Genomic DNA, 20,153 nt, shown 5'->3' with positions numbered 1-20,153 from the left:
TCCCTTACGAATTCTAAATGAGGCTCCTTTCAATGCGGTTCCTTTGCAGGCATCTGTAGGCTTAGAGCTGCTTAGATAATGACATTGCCTCAGCCCTGAACAGACAAACTCCTCTCTGAGATACTCTGCCTCTCCCTTTGAAAGCAAAGTTTGATCGTATCGCCCGTTCCATTGAAATCCACCTATCCTAACATTAAAACCCCTTCCATTGTCCCAATTTTATTAGTAACACAAACACCTTGCTTGGTGTCTCCAAGCTAGGTGCAATATTTCACCCCCAATCTGCGAATAGTTCACTCAACAAAATGCAAATGTACACTTTTCCTTACTGTTTACATCACAAAACTCCTGTACATCAAAGCACCCAGACTTGTTGGCTTTAATCCAATTAAAGCACCCACACACTCACAACCACAGACGCAGACCATACTAAAAGCCCAATTTAAAATAATTATCCATGACATGATATACGTGAATATATCTTCATGACAAGTCCAAGAGCTACAAAGTTACACTGACCTCGTATCAGACATTCGTTTAGCTCAGATGGAGAACTGCCTCCATTTCTGGGGGTCAACACTTTAGGAGCAGGTGAAGAGAATGAGGGAAAAGATTCATGAGAATGGGTCCAAAAATTCCCATCTTCAGTGAGGAAGATCGATTGAAGAGTTTAGGAATGTTTTCCTTGGAGAAACGAAGGCTCAGTGCAGATTGGATAAATGTGTTGAAAATGATCAGGGAGTCTCTACAGAAGTAGAGCAGCGAGAAACCGATCGGGGATAATGGGGAACTGATTTGAAGCAATTAGCAAAAAATGCAAAATGGAGATGAGGTGTTCGGTAGCCGAGGGGTTATACACGGGAGAATAAGGCTAATTCCGTGACGATTTCCCCGTAAATTACGACATTGTAGGTTATCCTTCATGTCCCGCAGGGAGGACTCTGACTCTCCTTCTGCTACATTTACATCCGCTCCTCCAGCCATCACCTCTTGCCCGATGGTTCGCTGCTCATTGTCGTGTGACTATTGGGAGTTTGTGGATAAATATTCCATTCATGGACAGGAAACCCTCGGAGATGCCTCTGGGCTGTTCTCAGTTATTGTTTTTTCTTCATGAATTGAATCATTGATATAAGCGGATATTTCACCGCGTTCTTGACCTGCTCCCTGAAAATGGACTGAGTCACCCCGTAAATAAATGTGTTTGTGCAACAACTGAAACTCACCAGCATAAACCCGACTTGTCTTACGATGTATTGAACGTTGTTGTAAGCTGTTCCTGTAATGTTGGAATATAAAAATTCTATAACATTGACTAACCACAGAAGTATGAAGCTGCCGGAAATGGTGAAGAGTAATCTGATAGACTTCCTTCTGCTCTCCATCTCTGGGTCACTCTGGCTCTCTCCCTCGCTCTGACCCCTGAGTCTCTTACGGACTTTATTGGCCACTAAAATATGGCTGACGGTCAGAGCGTTGAACAACAGAATTGAAAAGAATGGGAGGGAGGGGTTGAAAATCGTATAAAACCACTTAAATCCCGCCCATCCAATGTCAGTAAAATAGCTGGGCTTTGTTAAACAGCCCCAGGGGACATTGTCAATTATCACTCCAGGTTCCTGTGTAAAGTAGAAGGGGGTGTTTATTAAACATGACAGAATGTCAGTTGTTGCTAGAACCACAGCCGCAGTTTTCCCGGTGCAATATTTAGCTCTCAGCTTCTGTCAACAAATTGCCACAAATCGATAAAAGGAGAAAGTGATGGTGAGCCAGACAGAACAGCTTTTTGCAGCAGTTCTCATGAGAGAGTTAAAACTACACACAGGGGTGATGTCCAGGAAAGACACTGGGAAATAATGATATTTGATCTGATAGAGAATGACCTCCGTTATAACGACCAGTAGGTCTGCTGTTGCCATAGCCATCAGGTATCGAGTGGTGCAGGTGGAGAGGCCACACTTTCCCCTGGACAGAATAACAATTGCCAGTAAATTAGCTGTAAGTTGGAGAAGGGGAACAAATGCAGAATATTACTGAAAACACGTTTCCCTGTCTGGCCCAGAGAGCAAGGACATGAGTTTAGCATCAGGTAAAACCCCTCGGACTGCACCACCTCCATCCCTGGTTCAGATACTCCCCACAGGATCAGAACACACTGGACAACATTCTCGTCTGGTATTGGACACTACTTGGCTGTGGATAGTCCAGGATCAGAACACATTCCCCCTCTGCCCTGGGACATTGAGAAGCTCTGAGATCCACATGTGCACACTTCCGATATATACCCTACTCTGGGACAAGTTCCACCATTGAGCCGAGGATCAGAGGCTGTCCAAAAAAACTGCCTCTCACCTGAAAGGGAATGGGTGTCTGCCAGGCAGAGCAAAATCACTAGGCAGGCATTGCAGCAGGTCCCCTTGCTCCATCCCCCTCCGAAACCGATTTTCCATTTCGGAAACAGCTGAAGGAGATGGTTTCTCACGGAAATGCACCAAAAGCCAAGTCCCTGGTACCAATCACGGCTCAGCTGAACAGGGGCGGGGGGGGAGATGAAAGATTGGGAGAATAATACTGATAGGGGATTCTGTCTTAAGTGGAACAAATAGACCTTTTTGCAGTTGGTGACTTAACAGCAGAATGGTGTGTCGCCTCCCTGGTGCTAGGGTCCAGGATGTCACTGAGTGTCTGCAGGACATTCAAAAGGGAGAGAGTGAACAGCTAGAGGTCATGGCACACATCACTGCCAATGACATAGGTAAAAAAGAGGGATTCAGCCCTGCAAGCAGAATAAGTGGAGCTAGGAATTAAATAAGAACGCAGGAACCCAATGTTAGCAATCTCAGGATTACTGCCAGTGTCACGTGCTGGCGAGATCAGGAATAGGAGAACACACTGGATGAATGTGTGGCTGGAGAGATGGTGCAGGATGCTTGATTCCTGATGCGTGGTGACCGATTCTGGGGAAGTTGGGACTTGGGAACAGCTGCACCCCAGCAGGACCGGGACCAATATCCTCGCAGGTATATTCGCTATGACTGTGGGGGGAGGGTTTAAACTAGAGAGGCTGGGGGATGAGAGGCTGAGGGTGGGCGCAGACACAAGAGAGGGAAACAAAGGCAGAACTGAAAGACAAAAAAGTAATAAAAGCAAAAGCGCAAGGGGAGGAAACAAGGGCAAAGAGGGTCAAAGTAAAAAAAAAGGTGTGTAAAAAGACAAGTCTAAAGGCCCTGTATCGGAATGGGTGGAACATTCATGATAAGGTCAATGAATTAACAGTGCAAACAGTTGTAAAGGGGTCCGATGTGATTGTGATTACGGAGACATGGCTGCAGGGTGACCAAGGCTGGGAACTGAATATCCAAGATTACTGCCTCTTTAGGAATGGCAGGGAAAACCGGAAAAGGAGTTGGCATGGGCTGGCTTGTTATGGGTGATTTCAGCATGATGGTGAATGAGGATATTGGCTCTGAAAACCCAGAGCTAGAATCTTTCCGGGTGGTGCTAAGCAGAAACAAAGAGCGGAAAAGATCAGTGGGAGTAGTCGATAGGCCTCCAAACAGTAGGGGAAGGGCAGGAGGCAAATAGAGACGCATGTAACAAGGTTGCTGCAGTAACCGTGGGTGAATTTAATTTACATATAGACTGGGCAAAACAAATTAACAATAATACTGCGTGCAAATGAATTCCTGAAGTGTGTACGAGATGTTTTCTTTACACCAGCATGCCCAGGAAACAACTGGGGAGCAGGTGTTCCCCGGCTTGGTATTGTACAAAGAGAAGCGGTTGGTCAATCATTATTCTGCGGGTCCTGTAGGGAACAGTGACCATAACTTGATCGAATTCTTCATCGGGATTGGAAGTGAAGTGGACCAATTCGAAACTGGGTTCCTAAATCTGAACAGAGGAAACTAGGAAGGTATGAGGCGTGGGATGCCGAAGGAAGATTGGGGAAGATCTTTAAAGTCATGATGGGCAATTAAGGAGCAAATATATGCATTGCAACAGCTACACATTTCTCCCTGGCACAAAAAAAAACACAGCAGGAAAAGTGGCCAAACCAGTGCATACAAAATGTATTAAGGGTAGTATTAGATCCAAAGAGGAGCCATATAAAGTTGTTAGAAAAAAATAGCATGCCTGAGGATTGGTAGCAGTTTAAAATACAGAAAAGGAAGACCAAGAGTTTGATTAAGAGAGGAAAAATAGAGTATGAGGGTAAACATGAAAGGAACATAAAAGAGGACTGTAAAAAGCTTCAATAAGTATGTAAGAAGAGAAAAAATTGGTGAAGACAAATGCAGGTCCCTTGCAGTCCGGAACAGGAGGATTTATAACAGAGAACTAGAAAATGGCAGAGCAATGAAACAACTTCCCCAGGAAGACACAAGTATCTTCCCAAAAATACTGGATAACCAAGGGTCTAGTGAGAAGGAGGAATTGAAAGGAATTAGTATGACTAAAGCAAGAGTGCTGGAGAAATGAATGGGAGTGAAAACCAATGAACCTCCAGGGCCTGATAATCTACATCCCACGGTACTTAAAGAGGGTTTCCTTCTCTCACTCCTGCTCTCTCTCTATTTTTCTCTCTTGTCCAGTCTCCTTATTTCTCTTTCCCTCTTGCCCAATCTCTCTCTCTTAGAAGCATAGAACCATAGAAAAGGTACAGCACAGGAGGAGTCCATTTGGCCCATCTTGTCCCTGCCAGCCCGAGGAGACCCAGGTGCTGTTTCTAATCCAACCTTCCTGCACCCGGCCCATAGCCCTGCAGCTTACCGCACTTAAGGTGCAGATCCAGGTACTTTTTAAAAGAGTTTACAGTTTCTGCCTCTGCCACCAACTTGGGCAGTGAATTCCAGATACTCACTACCCTCTGCGTAAAAAAAGCTCTTCCTTATGTTCCCCCTACACATTCTGCCACTTATCTTGAATCTATGTCCCCTGGTTCTAGAATTCTCCACCAAGGGAAACAATGTTATCCTGTCCGCTCTATCTATTCCACTCATCATTTTGTACACCTCAATCAAGTCACAGTCAAAATGGGTTTATGAAAGGGAAATGATGTTTGACAAACCTACCGGAGTTTTTGAAGGGATAAATAGCAGAATTCATAAGGGATAACCAGTGGATGTGATGTATTTGGATTTTCACACAGCTTTTGAGAAAGACCCACATAAGAGGATAATGTGCAAAGTTCAAGCACATGGGATGGGGGTAACATATTGACATGGATTGAGAATTTGCTAGCAGACAGGGAACAGAGAGTAGGAATAATTGGGTCTTTTTCTGAGTGGCAGACAGTGTTCCGTGGGGTACCGCAGGGATCAATATTTGGGCCCCAGCTACTCACAATATTTATTAATTATTTGGTTGAGGGAGCCAAATGTGATCATTCCAAGTTTGCTGATATCACCAAACTAGGTGGGAACATGAGCGGTGAGGGGGATTTTAAAAGGATGCAAGGCAATTTAGACAAGTTGAGTGAGGTTAAATACATGGCCGGGGCTGCATAATGTCTTTAACAAAGCAGCCGCTACGATTTTACCTCTTCCTGCTACAAAAATAATTTCCAAGTGATGCGGCTGTAACACGAAACTCCAGTCAAATCGTCTCAGATTTTTGGGATGAAATATTAATAAAGAGGGTTAGAGGATTATTCGTCGGTATCAATAATAGTCTCTGCAGAGTTGTGAGATATGTAGATTTCAAAATGTTGTAGAGCCAACATCGAAGTCAATGTCTTTATTCCCACAGTTGGGAACATTTGCTGGCGAGGGTTCAGTCTCCAAGAATAGTAACTAACTGGCCCATTGTTCCCCACCTCATATCCCTGTCATAAAACTGCACCGACACCCACCTCACTTGCATCAACAGGCGATTTCAATGCCTTCCCCTAATTCAGCTCTGCTAAAACCGTTACAGTGCTCACTCCAGCCTCCACACTGTCAAAGGCTCCTTGACAACCCTTTGTCTGCACAATTTTCTGTACACTCTTTAACAAGCGAACCTGGGGATCCACTACAGTGCAGAGAACTGGAGCTAACTCCTGTTAGAATCCATTAATGTGTTTCGACTGCAAAATCTCTCCATCTGTCTGAGCAACTGGTAAATAACTTTCTAATCATTGCCCCTTGATGTTCAATGGCATTACCATCACTGAATCCCCCACTATCAACATCCTGGGGGTTACCATTGACCAGAAACTGAACTGGACCAGCCATATAAATACTGTGGCTACAAGAGCAGGTCAGAGGCTAGGAATCCTGCAGAGACTAACTCACCTCCTGACTCCCCAAAGCCTGTCCACCATCTACAAGAAACCAGTCAGGAGTGCGATGGAATACTCCCCACTTGCCTGGATGTGTGCAGCTCCCTCAACACTCAAGAAGCTCGACACCGTCCAGGGCAGAGCTTCCCGCTTGATCGGCACCCCATCCACAAACGTCCACTCCCTCCACCACCGACACACAGTGGTAGCGGTGTGTGTACCAGCTACAAGATGCACTGCAGGAGCTCACCAAGCCTCCTCAGACAGCACCTTCCAAACCCACGACCACTACCATCTAGAAGGACAAGGGCAGCAGACACATGGGAACACCACCAACTGAAAGTTCCCTCCCAAGTCACTCACCATCCTGACTTGGAAATATATCAGCCATTCCTTCCCTGTCGCTGGGTCAAAATCCTGGAACTCCCTCCCTAACCGCACTGTGGGTGTACCTACACCACAAGGACTGTAGCGGTTCAAGAAGGCAGCTCACCCCCACCTTCTCAGGGCCAATGTGGAAGGGTGATATATGATGGCCCTGCCAGCGATGCTCAGATCCCATGAATCAATAAAAACCCAGACTCCCTTGAATCCCTTCCTTCATAGAGTTTACCCTCACTGAGGTCTGATTAAACGTGAGGTGATATTCCACTGAATGCAAGAACGTGTTTATTCTGAAAGCCTGTGGATTGTAAAAAGAGGTTTACTGACAGTTGAGGAAATTGAATCAAACTGCAGAGATAATATAAGACATTTCACTTAAGGTAATGCGGCCATTGACCGGCTATGTAGATAATGGTGACCACTCGATCAGCAGGTAACGTGATCTGTCACTGATTGAAACCAGAGAGCAGCTCCCACACAGATTGACACGACTGCAAATGTCCTAGTCACTTACCTGGGACACTGACGATAGCGAGACTCACATAGAATGTTTTATCGAAAACGTCAAATGCTCCAAGCATTTTAACTTAGCAGTGATCTGTCCCTGAAAGCTGCAGGCAACCTCTGCACTAAACTCTGAAGTGACACATTCACAAAGCCCTTATTTATACCTTCTGGAATGTCTCCTTGGAGATAGTGAGATTGCAACACCCTTCTACTTAGTTTACTGAATACCTGGAAACAAACATATTAGAGCACCGAGTTAATTCCAGGTAGGAATAGAACATGTTTATCTCGGAGATTCTGTTATTAAAATCAAAATATAATCGTGAGTTTATCAGCCCTGTTCCACTGCACTGGTGGTTGTAGCTGCTCTCTTTAAACGTGGACATTCAGTTAAGTGATTAAATTATTAAAGTTGGCAATTTGTGGATATTTGTTGCTGAAGCCGAATAATCAAGTATCTGAAATCTTCCAAGTGTGCACATTGATACAAAAACACAAGGATACATGAAAAGATTGCACCACTTCAAACCAATCGAGACACTCCAGTTGATTCAGACCTTCCAAACAATATGGACCTTCAAACAGATACAATCCTCTCACAATATGGACCTTCAAAACAATATGGACCTTCGAACAGATACAATCTTCTCACAATATGGACCTTCAAAACAATATGGACCTTCAAACAGATACATTCGTCTCACAATATGGAACTTCAAAACAATATGGACCTTCAAACAGATACAATCGTCTCACAATATGGACCTTCAAAACAATATGGACCTTCAAACAAATACAATCTTCTCACAGTGTGGACCTTCAAAACAATATGGACCTTCTAACAGATACAAACTTCTCATAATATGGACCTTCATCACAATATGGACCTTCAAACAGATACAATCTTCTCACAATATGGACCTTCAAAACAATATGGACCTTCTAACAGACACAGTCCCTCCAACCAGTATAGATTCACCAAACAATGCTGACCCTGCAAAGGGTACAGACTCTGCAACGCATTCAGAATCTACAACCCTTACAGACCCAGCAACTGATACAGGCCTTCCCAAAAATATTGACTTTTGTATTTTTAAAATCTATTCTTTGATGGGATGTGGGCCTTGCTGGTAAGGTCAGTATTTATTACCATAATTCTTTAACTTTAGCAAAAGAATAGCTCGCCAAGCGATTCCCGAGGGGCGTTTCAGAGTTAAGCACGTTGACCTGGGTAAGGAGTCACGTGAAGGCCAGACCGTAGGACCGCAGTTTTACTTCCCGATAGGACATTTGTAAACTAGATGGGTTTTTAACACAATCAATGGTAGTTTCATGGTCACCATTACTGAGGCCAGATTTCAATTCCACAACATTTATAGATCGATTTATTGTGTTTAACTGAATTCGTACACCAATGGCTGCCATTTGAACCCGTGTCCCTAGAACATTACCCTGTCCGCCTGGATCACTAATCCAGTGACATGACCACTAGGCCAATGTCACCCCTTGCTGGATTTTTAGAGTTAGGAGCAACAGCAGCCATTTTCTCCCTTGAGTTTGTTCTGTCATTCAGTATGTTCAGGGCTAATCTTGTACCTCAAATACATTTTGCCGCCCTATCCTCGTATTGTCTAATTCTCTTAGTGTCCAAATATCTATCGATGTCATCTCTGAACAAACTCAAGGATTGGCCATCCACATCTCTGGGGTAGAGAATTTCATAAATTCCCGGCCCTCTGAGTGAAGGCACTCACAGGATCACAGAACTGCTCCGGTTCAGAAGGAGGCCATTCAGCCTCTCATGTCTGCACCAGCCCTCTGGCCATTTTAACTTAGTGCCAATCCCCGGCCTTTTCCCGTTGCGCTGCACATTGTTTCTGTTTAGATAATCATCCAATGCCCTCCTGAATGCCTCAATTGAACCTGCCTCCACCACACTTCCAGGCAGTGCATTCCCATCCCTAACCACTCGCTGGGTGAAAAAGTGTTTTTCTCACCTCACATGTGCTTATTTTGGGAAACACTTTAAACCTGGGCCCTCTGGTTCTCAATCAATTTCCAAGTGGGAACAGTTTCTCCCTATCTATTCTGCCCAGACACCTCATGATTTGGAAAACTTCTATCAAGTCTCCTCTTAGCCTTCTCCTCTCCAAGGAGAACAGTCCCAACTTCTCCGATCTTTCTTCATAACCAATCGGGCAATAATTGTTTGGGTTGGGGTTGTCCTGCTTTAAGTGTACAGGACATCCCTGGGAATTTTTTCCCATTGCCGGGTAGATGCCAGTGTTGCAGCTGTGCTGGAACAGCTTGGCCAGAGGCGCAGAATGTTCTGGAGCTCAGGTCTTCAGCACAATTCTCAAAATATCGTCACAGTCCATAAGCTTTTCAGCATCCAGTCCCTGCAGCCTTGTCTTGATATCACGTGGCATGAATCAAATGGTCTGAAGTCTGGTCACCTGTGATGCTGGGGAATTCAGGGGGAGGCCCAGATGGATCAGTCACTCAGAACATTCAGCTCAAGGGTTTTGGAAATGTTTCATCCTTGCATTCTGCACTGATGTGCACAGCTCCTGCATCATTGAGGATGGGGACATTTCCTGAACCTCCTGAATCAGTGAGTTGGTTAATTTTTGAACCGTTATTCACCACTTGATATGGCAGGACTGAAGATCCTAGATCTGAGCCGTTGTTTCATGTGGAATTGCACAGCCCTGTCTATCACTTAGCGCTCGTGCTGTTTGATACGCAAGTGGTCCTGTGTTAGAGATTGACCAGGTTTGCACCTTATTTTTGGATATGTCTGTTGCTGCTCCTGGCATGCCCTCCTGCACTCTTCATTGAACCAGAATTGAACCCCTGGTGTTGGGATAATGGTAGAGTGAGGGATATGCCGGGCCATGAGGTGGTATTCGAGTCCAATTCTGCTGCTACTGATGGCCCACAGCACCTCATGGATGCCCCGTGTTGACTTGCCAATGCTGTGGAAAATCCATACCGTTACGATGGTGGTAGCGCCACACAACAGGATGCAGGGTATCCTCAATGTGAAGACGGGACTTCTCCTGCTCAATGACTGTGAGGTGATCACTCCAATCAATACTGTCATGTGCAGATGTATCTGCGGCAGGCAGGTTGGTGACGATCAGGTCAAGTATGTTTTCCCCTCCCTATTGGTTCCCTCACCACCTGCCGCAGACCCAGTCTAGCAGCGATGTCCTTTAGGACTCGGCCAGCTTGGTCTGTAATGGTGTTTCTGAGCCACTCTTGGTGATGGACATTGAAGTCCCCCCACCCAGAGAGCATTCTGCACCCTTACCACCCTCAGTGCTTCTTCCAAGTGATGTTCAACATGGAGGAAGCATTGATTCATCAGCTGAGGGAGGTTGGTACGTGGTCATCAGCAGGAGGTTTCCCTGTCAATGTTTGGCCTGAAGCCATGAGACTTCATGGGGTCCGGAGTCGATGTTGAGGATTCCCAGGGTAACTCCCTCCCGACTGTATCCCACTGTGTCACCAGCTCTACTGGGTCTGTCCTGCTGGTGGGACAGGACATACCCAGTTATAGTGATGGTGGAGTCGGGGACATTATCTGTAAGGCATAGTTGAAAAAGGATGACTATGTTGGGCTGGTGCTTCACTGGTCTGTGAGACAGCTCTCCCACTTAGCCCCCAGATGTTACTAGGGAGGACTATAAGGACTGGATTTGCTTTTATCATTTCCGATGTCTGGGTCGATGCAGGGTGGACTCTCCAGTTTCATTCCTTGTAGAATTTTTCATGGTTTGAAACAACTTAGTGCCGTTGCTGTGGCTCAGGGATCAGATAATGTCCCTCAGATATGGGCGTCAGGTTTCTTTACATAGACGGGATTAGTAAACAAGATGTCTATTTATAAAAAATCGCCCTTGATTTCATGGTCATCTTTAAACTTTTAATTCCAGGTTTTTGATTAATTTAGTTTCCTTTCGAATTTGGGAGGAATCTGAACACGGGCATTACCCTGGCCTCTGGGTTACTGGTCCAGGGACAACCCCACTAAACCATGGCCTCAACAACCCCACCAGCCTCCGCACTCAAAGGATCACCCTCTGCCATTTCCACCAACTCCAGCATGATGACCACCACCAAACCCATCTTCCCTTCACCCCCACCCCCCAACCTGTCGACATTCCATAGGGACCGATCCCTCTGGGACACCCTGGTCCACTCCTCCATCACCTCCAACTCCTCATCCTCTTCCCAAAGCACCTTCCCATGCAAACAGGGAAGGTGCAACCCCTGCCCGTTTATCTCCTCCCTCCTCACCGTCCAAGGGCCCAAACACTCCTTTCAGCTGAAGCAGCATTTCATTTGCACCATCTTCAACTTGGTCCACTGCATTCGCTGCTCACACTGTGGTCTCCTCTACATTGGAGAGACCAAATGCAGACTGGGTGACCACTCTGAAGCCAACCTTCGGTCTGCCCTCAAACATGACCCAGACCTCCCTGTCGCTTGCCATTTTAACACTCCACCCTGCTCTCATGCCCACATGTCTGTCCTTGGCCTGCAGTATTGTTCCAGTGAAGCTCAACGCAAACTGGAAGAACAGCACCTCATCTTCCGACTAGGCACTTTACAGCCTTCCGGACTGATTATGGAATTCAACAACTTCAGATCATGAACTCTCGCCTCTATCCTAACACTTTTGAAAGCACATATTTCAACATTCATTCTTAAAAAATATTTTTAACCGCTTATTTCTATATATTTTTATTTTTATTCATTGTTTTATCCATGTTTTTAATACCCCATTCAATCCTCTTTTCAACCCTCGTCTAATTGAAAGATGAAAAATTTGATTATTTCAATCTGTGGTCCTTAGTGAGACATTCGACAGTTTGACTGGAGAACTGCAGATAAAGATTGCAGTCGTGTCACTGATAGTGAAAGAAAGAGGGAGAGAGGGAGAGAGAGTGAGAGAGAGAGGGAGAGAGAGAGAGAGAGAGCGGGAGTGAGAGGGTGAGAGACAGAGAAAGAAACGGAGAGAGAGGGAGGTAGGCAGAGAGACAAGGAGAGCAATGAGGTTGATAAAAGGAGAGATAGAGAAAGAGAGAGGCAAGGAGAGAGAGAGAGAGACAGTGGCTGAGAGAGAGACAGAGTGAGAGAGTGAGTGAGAAATAGATACAGTGAGAGAGAGGGAGAGAGTGAGAGAGACAGGGAGGCACAGGGACAAGGCGAGCAGTGAGGTTGAGATGAGGATAAAGAGAGACAGAGAGAAGGAGAATAGGAGAGAGAGTGAGTGAGACAAGGAGAGAGAGAGTGAGAGAGAGGGAGGCAGAGACAGAGAGAAAGGAGAGAGTGAGAGTGAGACAAGGAGAGAGAGAGAGAGAAACAGAGAGAGAGAGAAAGATAGAGAAAGAGAGTGAGAGAGGGAGAGAGAGGGAGAGACAGGCAGGCATAGAGACAAGGAAAGCTGTGCGGGTGAGACAAGGAGAGAGATATGGAGAGAGAGTTGGTAAGACAAGGAGAGAGAGAGAGAGAGAGAGATTGAGAGAGAGAGACAGAGTGAGATAAAGAGAAAGAAAATCAGACAGGCAAAGAGACAAGGAGAGCAGTGAGGTTGAGACAAGGAGAGAGAGAGAAGGAGAGAGTGAGAGTGAGACAAGGAGAAAGAGAGAGACAGACAGAGAGAGGAGAAAGATAAACAGACAGCGAGTGAGATAGAGAGGCAGACAGAGAGAGAATCAGACAGAGAGAGAGAGAGAAACAGACAGAGAGAAAGAGAGAAACAGAGAGAGAGAGAGAGAGAGAGATAAACAGACAGAGAGAGAGAGATAAACAGACAGAGAGAGAGAGAGAAACAGAGAGAGAGAGAGAGAGAGAGAGAGAGAGAAACAGACAGAGAGAGAGCGAGAGAGCCTTAATTCTTTGCAATTCAATTCGTGAATGACCAGAGCATGTGGATCAGCATTTAGGAAGCGATTGGAGATGATGTTTTTGAAATTTTTTTGAGGGAACATAATCAATGCTGGGCGATGAAACTTCATTAATTTTGTCAGCTAATTGATGTGATCAGAATTGTCCAGTGGAATCTCAGTGCTAAATATAAACCGTCACAAGCGAAATTAGCTCACATTCAGAGTCTGCTTGTTCAAGTTAAAAAAAATAAACTTCAACTTTCAATTCCCGGAGGTGATCCCACAGGGTATAAATTAAAGACTTTGTGAATGTATCTCCCGCAGTTTAATACAGAGAGATTGTCGCTGCTCTAAGGGACAGCCACTTCACTGGGAATATGATTGAAACGTTTAATAGTTTCAAGGAAATATATTACCTGATCCTGGCAATCATTGGTGTCGCCGGTAAGTGAACAGAAGATTTGAATATCTGTGAAGCTGGGTGTGAGCTGGTTTGTTATTTTATTCTGCTGCTCATAATGTTACAAACAGAGCTCTTGGTGGATTTATAAAAACACCCGATCAATGGGAGCATTTTCTACCGTCACATAACCACAATCGTCTCCAGTGAATTATTCTACTGCCACAACTGAATTTCAACCTCTGCTTATAATTCGTATACGCTGTGAAATATCAAGTTCTATTTTCCAGAGGAATATCTGGTTCCGTTATCTGTCGGTGTAGAATTGTACTTAGTGCAGGTTACAAACTTGGGTTGAGTACATGATCACAGTGACCGTGTGTTACTGGGAGATTCTGTCAGTGTACAATTGTACTGAGTGTGGGTGAGGCACCGGAGAGCAGCACCAGATCACAGTGACCGTGTGTTACTGGGAGATTCTCTCAGTGTACAAATATACTGAGTGTGGGTGAGGGACCAGAGTACAGCACCAGATCACAGTGACCTTGTGTTACTGGGAGATTCTCTCAGTGTACAATTATACTGAGTGTGGGTGAAGGACCAGAGTACAGCACCAGATCACAGTGACCGTGGATTACTGGGAGATTCTCTCAGTGTACAATTATACTGAGTGTGGATCACTAACCGGAGAGCAGCACCAGATCACAGTGACCGTGTGTTACTGGGAGATTCTCTCAGTGTACAATTGTACTGAGTGTGGATCACTAACCGGAGAGCAGCACCAGATCACAGTGACCGTGTGTTACTGGGAGATTCCCTCAGTGTACAATTATACTGAGTGTGGATCACTAACCGGAGAGCAGCACCAGATCACTGTGACCGTGTGTTACTGGGAGATTCTCTCAGTGTACAATTGTACTGAGTGTGGATCACTAACCGGAGAGCAGCACCAGATCACAGTGACCGTGTGTTACTGGGAGATTCTCTCAGTGTACAATTGTACTGAGTGTGGGTCACTAACCGGAGAGCAGCACCAGATCACAGTGACCGTGGATTACTGGGAGATTCTCTTAGTGTAGAATTGTACTGAGTGTGGGTGAGGGACCGGAGTGCAGCACCAGATCACAGTGGCCGTGTGTTACTGGGAGATTCTCTCAGTGTACAATTGTACTGAGTGTGGGTGAAGGACCGGAGTGCAGCACCAGATCACAGTGATCGTGGATTACTTGGAGATTCTCTCAGTGTACAATTATACTGAGTGAGGATCACTAACCGGAGAGCAGCACCAGATCACAGTGACCGTGTGTTACTGGGAGATTCTGTCAGTGTACAATTGTACTGAGTGTGGGTGAGGGACCGGAGAGCAGCACCAGATCACAGTGACCGTGTGTTACTGGGAGATTCTCTCAGTGTACAATTATACTGAGTGTGGATCACTAACCGGAGAGCAGCACCAGATCACAGTGAGCGTGTGTTACTGGGAGATTCTCTCAGTGTACAATTGTACTGAGTGTGGATCACTAACCGGAGAGCAGCACCAGATCACAGTGACTGTGTGTTACTGGGAGATTTTCTCAGTGTACAATTGTACTGAGTGTGGGTGAGGAACCAGAGTGCAGCACCAGATCACAGTGACCGTGGATTACTGGGAGAATGTGTCACTGAAGAATTTAGTTACTGTGGGTCACTCATCTGGAGAGGTAGCGGCTGGTGAAGGTTAACTGACCCCAGTGACCATATGTATCTGGGAGTATCTGTTAGGGTAGACTTGCACTGTTTTTGGGTCAATAATTGGAATGAAACAAAGCGGATTGATTCTGAATGGCTGTTTTAGGTGGTGGATCTCTCCATTCCATGTTACTGCCTCTCTTTTTTAGGGATGTTGTCTTTAAAAGATGGGTAGATTATTTCTGTTGTATGTTTCTAAGTGACGGCACTGAAAATGATTGATTTTGGCCTGTCTCCTGTTGGACTGATCCAACAGGAACAGATATTTACTTTAAGGTAAACAGGGGAGCAACATAGACTAATGAATAGGTCAGAAAATGTGGAGCAATGGGACAAGTGGCCGAATGGATCCCTCGCTCTCTACGAGACAGGAAGCTGACAGAGGGAGGAAAGGGTCGTTATTCAGAGAGGGAGAGGGTGGGAAGTGGTGTTACAGAAGGTTCAGTGCCGGGATCGCTGTTCTTGACAATGCATTAGTAACTTGCAGATTTGAATCAGAATCACAATTTCTACATGTAGAAATGACACCAGCTTGAGTCGGGGTGTGGTCAATACTGCAGAGGACTGAAAAAGTAGAACAGTTATAATAAACATCTATCAAAATTCTCAGAGCGCATACATAATTCTGGATAGAGTTCTGATCAGATAATGTAGAAAAAAATTAGATACACAGTCTCTGCCTCCAGTGGAGAGAGGATTTGTATGTGTGATGTCAGATACACGTGGGTAAAAATATCAGGATCGGATTGACGGGCTGTGCCCTTATCTCTTGAAAAAGGAAGGGTGAAGGGTGAGCTAATTAGAATTGTAACATGATGGCAGGTTTTGATAGGGCGGGCACAGAGAGAATATTTATTCTGGTGGGGAGGGTGGAACTGGAGCCTATCAGTATGAGAGAGTTACCTGGAAAGCCCATCAGGAGTTCATAGGGAGCTGTTTAACCCATAGAGCAGTGAGAATGTGCAACTCACTACCACACAGAGTGTGTGATGTGAATAGTTTAGATTCATTCATGGGAAGAGGGATAAGAATATGAGGGATAAAGGAATAATGGATTACGATGTCAGATTTAACTGTTGAAATCTGAGTGGAGATGGGAATGGATCTTCGACATTGAAATGAGCTGCTTAGGGTGAATGGCCTGTATCTGTTCTGTATATCCGAACCCATCATATTTAATGCTTCCCCGTCTCAATTTCGTCACCTGGAATTTCGCAGGTTGGTGGCGGGTTGGAGTGGGATGTGGATTTTAATTTCAAATTTTAGCCTCTGACACGGCCAAAAATGACACCTTTTGCTGCTTAAATCTCGGTCTTACTTTTCGTGCCAGACACAGGGACCGTTTGATCAGTTAATTTCCAGTCACTTTTCCCTTCTCTCTCCTACAGTTAATTTGCTGGCGATTGTTATCCTAATCCGGGGAAAGTGTGGTCTCTCCACCTGCACCACTCGCTACCTGGTGGCCATGGCAACGGCGGACCTACTGAGCATTATCACAGAGGTCATACTCTGGAGGGTCGTTTATTATTATTTCGGACAGAGTTTCCTGGACGTCACCCCTGTGTGTAGTGTTCTCACTGTCCTGATTCGTGCATCCACAGACTGTTCAGTCTGGTTCACCGTCACTTTCTCCTTTGACCGATTTGTGGCCATTTGTTGGCAGAAGCTGAGAACAAAATATTGCACCGGGAAAAGTGCGGCCGTGGTCTTAGTGACCACAGGCATTCTGAACTGTTTAAAAAACATCCCACACTACTTTACAAAAGAACCCGGAGTGATAATCAACAACGTACCATGGTTCTGTAATGTAAAGAGAAGCTATTACACTGACCCCGGGTGGGTGGGATTTGACTGGTTTGACACGGTTTTAACCCCACTGCTCCCATTCGCTTTAATCCTGTCGCTCAACGCTCTGACTGTCAGACACATTCTAGTGGCCAGTCGGGTCCGGAAGGGACTGAGGGGTCAGAGCCAGGGGGAGGATCACAGTGACCCAGAGATGGAGAGCAGGAGAAAGTCTATGATTTTACTCTTCACCATTTCGGGCAGCTTCATCCTCCTGTGGTCGGTGAATGTTATTGATTGTTTATACTATACTATTACAGGAACAGATCCCAATGATTACACCGAGTCTGAATACATATTTCAACAAGTCGCATTGATTCTGCTGAATTTCAGTTGCTGCACAAACACTTTTATTTACGGGGTCACTTAGTCCAGGTTCAGGGAGCACGTCAAGAACGCGGTGAAATGTCCGCTCACATCAATTAGACAATTAATAAAGAAAGAAAACTATTGAGGGAAACAAACCCTCTTACATCCACAGCCAATGAGCCGCTGGGCGACAGCTGCCTCAACCAATCACAAAAGCTCATCGCCCATTGGGCAGCACCACTCAATGGCCCCATGCCCACTCAGCCAATGAGGGTACTCCTCCCGCCGACTCACAGGGACTCTAGCCAATCAGTGGGTTCTGCCTTTTTTTCTTGCCGGCAACCCACCCGGCCCTGGTAGCAGGCGAATATAACTTCTCCGAACTGTGTCTAAAACGTTGACATCCATCCTTAAAATCAGGGAGCATCACTGCACCTATCAGTCCAAACGGGGTTTCACCAGTGCCCTGGACCAATGAAGCATTACCTCCCTGCTTTTGTATTCAAATCCCCTCACAATAAACCATAACATCCTATTAGTTTTCCTAATTACCTGCTGGACATGCACGCTAGTCTTTTGTTAATTGTGCACTAGGACACCCAGATCCCTCTGCATCTCAGAGCTCTGCAATCTCTCGCCATTTCGAGAATGAGCTTCTTTTTTATTCCATCTGCAAAATTGGGCAATTTCACATTTTCCCACATGGTGTTACATTTTCCCAACCATTGCCCACTCACTTATCCTATCTCTTCCCCTTAGTAGCCTCGTTATGTTCTCCTCACAATTCGCTTCCCACCTAAATTGTAGCCATCAAGTCATTTCACAACCAGACATTCGGTCCCTCAATCCAAGTCCGATACATGAATTATAATAAGTTGAGATTGCAGCATTGACCCCCTCGTCATATTCTGTCAATCAGAGAAAGCACCATTTTTCCTATTCTGTTTCCTATTATCCAGCCAATCTTCAACCCATGCCAATAGGTTACCCCCTGCATCACGAGCGTTTATGTGGTGCAATAACCTTTCATGTGGCGCTTAATCAAATGTCTTCTGGAAATCTAAGGACATTACATCAACCAGTTCCCCATTATCCACAGCAGATGTGACTCTCTCAAAGAACTCCAAAAAATTGCTTAAACATGTTTACCTTTCGCAATATCATGTTGACTCTCCCTGATTGTCTTTAATTTATCTAAGCGCCCTGCCACAACAATTTCAATAATACATTTTAACATTTTCACGATGATAGCTGTTAAGCTAACTGGCCTGAAGTTTCCTCCTCTCCATCCCCCTTCATTTTTGAAAAAGGGAGTTATATTGGCTAATTTCCAATCAAATGGAATGTTTCCCAAATAGGAGAAGTTGTGTTAAACTGAAACCAACGCACCAGCTAAACCCATTACCCACATCTTTCATGGCCCTAGGATGAAGTCCTTCAGTACCTGAGGACTTGTTAGCCTGCATGTCCAATAAGCTTGCTCAGTACCACCTCCCTGGTCAATGTGAATAACCTGAGTTCCCCTCTCTCTCTCTCTTCCCTTTCCCGATTTACAGTTACTTCTGAAAGGTTCGTTGTGTGCTGTATGGTGATGACTGGTGCAAAATAGAAGTTCAATTCACCTGCCATCTCTTTATTCCCCACGATTAATTCCACAGGATCAATAGCAAGAGGTCAAACGCTCACTTTGTTAACTGTTTTCTTATTTAAAGATTTTTAGAAACTCTTACTACCCGTCTTGATATTTCCAACTAGCTCTCACTAGTACCCTAATATTCTCTATTTTTAAAATCGTTTCGGCATTCTTTGCTGAGGAGGGGGGAGAGAGGGAGGGGGTTGGGGGGGGGGGCGGGAGGGAGGGGGGAGAGAGGGAGGGGGGAGAGAGGGATGGGGGAGAGAGGGAGGGAGAGAGAGAGAGAATGCCAGCGAGAGAGAGACAGACAGAGAAAGAGATACAGAGTGACAGAGAGAGAGAGACAGAGATAGAGAGAGAGAAACAGACAGAGAGAGATACAGTGTGACAGAGAGTGAGAGCGGGGGAGAGAGAGAGAGAGATACAGAGAGATAGAGAGAGCGAGATAGTGTGACAGAGAGAGAGAGACAGACAGAGACACTGAGAGAGAGAGGGAGGGGGGAGACAGAGAGAGCCAGCAAGAGAGAGAGAGAGAGTGTGACACAGAGAAAGAGAGAGACAGAGAGAGATAGAGAGAGACAGAGAGAGAGAGAGACAGAGAGAGAGAGACAGGGAGAGTGAGAGACAGAGAGAGAGAGACAGACAGAGAGAGAGAGAGAGAGTGAGAGAGAGAGACAGACAGACAGACAGAGAGATAGACAGAAAGAGAGTGAGACAGAGAGAGAGACAGAGAGAGAGACAAAGAGAGACACTGGGAGAGAGGGAGGGGAGAGAGAGGGAGGGGGAGAGAGGGAGGGGGAGAGAGGGAGGGGGGAGAGAGGGAGGGGGGAGAGAGGGAGGGGGGTGAGAGGGAGGGAGTAGAGAGGGAGGGGGGAGAGAGGGAGGGGGGGGGGAGAGAGAGAAAGCCAGCGAGAGAGAGACAGACAGAGAGAGAGATACAGAGTGACAGAGAGAGAGAGAAAGAGAGACAGAGATAGAGAGAGACAGACAGAGAGAGATACAGTGTGACAGAGAGTGAGAGCGGGGGAGAGAGTGAGAGAGAGAGAGATACAGAGAGAGATAGAGAGAGATAGACTGTGAGAGAGAGAGAGAGAGAGAGACAGTGAGAGAGCCGTTGAGAAATGGAGAGAGATAGAGCCAGCGAGAGTTAGAGATAGGGTGTGGCAAGGAGAGAGAGACAGA

General features: G+C 45.7%; 1 pseudogene; it reads right to left on the bottom strand.

Moving 5' to 3' along the window:
- Nucleotides 1–1,097: 1,097 nt before the first annotated feature.
- On the bottom strand, nucleotides 1,098–7,230 carry LOC144674376 (putative G-protein coupled receptor 139; annotated as a pseudogene).
- Nucleotides 7,231–20,153: the final 12,923 nt, after the last annotated feature.

Source organism: Cetorhinus maximus, unplaced genomic scaffold (genome assembly GCF_964194155.1).
Source record: "Cetorhinus maximus unplaced genomic scaffold, sCetMax3.hap1.1 HAP1_SCAFFOLD_641, whole genome shotgun sequence".
NCBI classification, from domain to species: Eukaryota; Metazoa; Chordata; class Chondrichthyes; order Lamniformes; family Cetorhinidae; genus Cetorhinus; species Cetorhinus maximus.
Note: the sequence above shows the minus strand (reverse complement) of the source record. Positions and strands in the feature narration are given on the sequence as shown.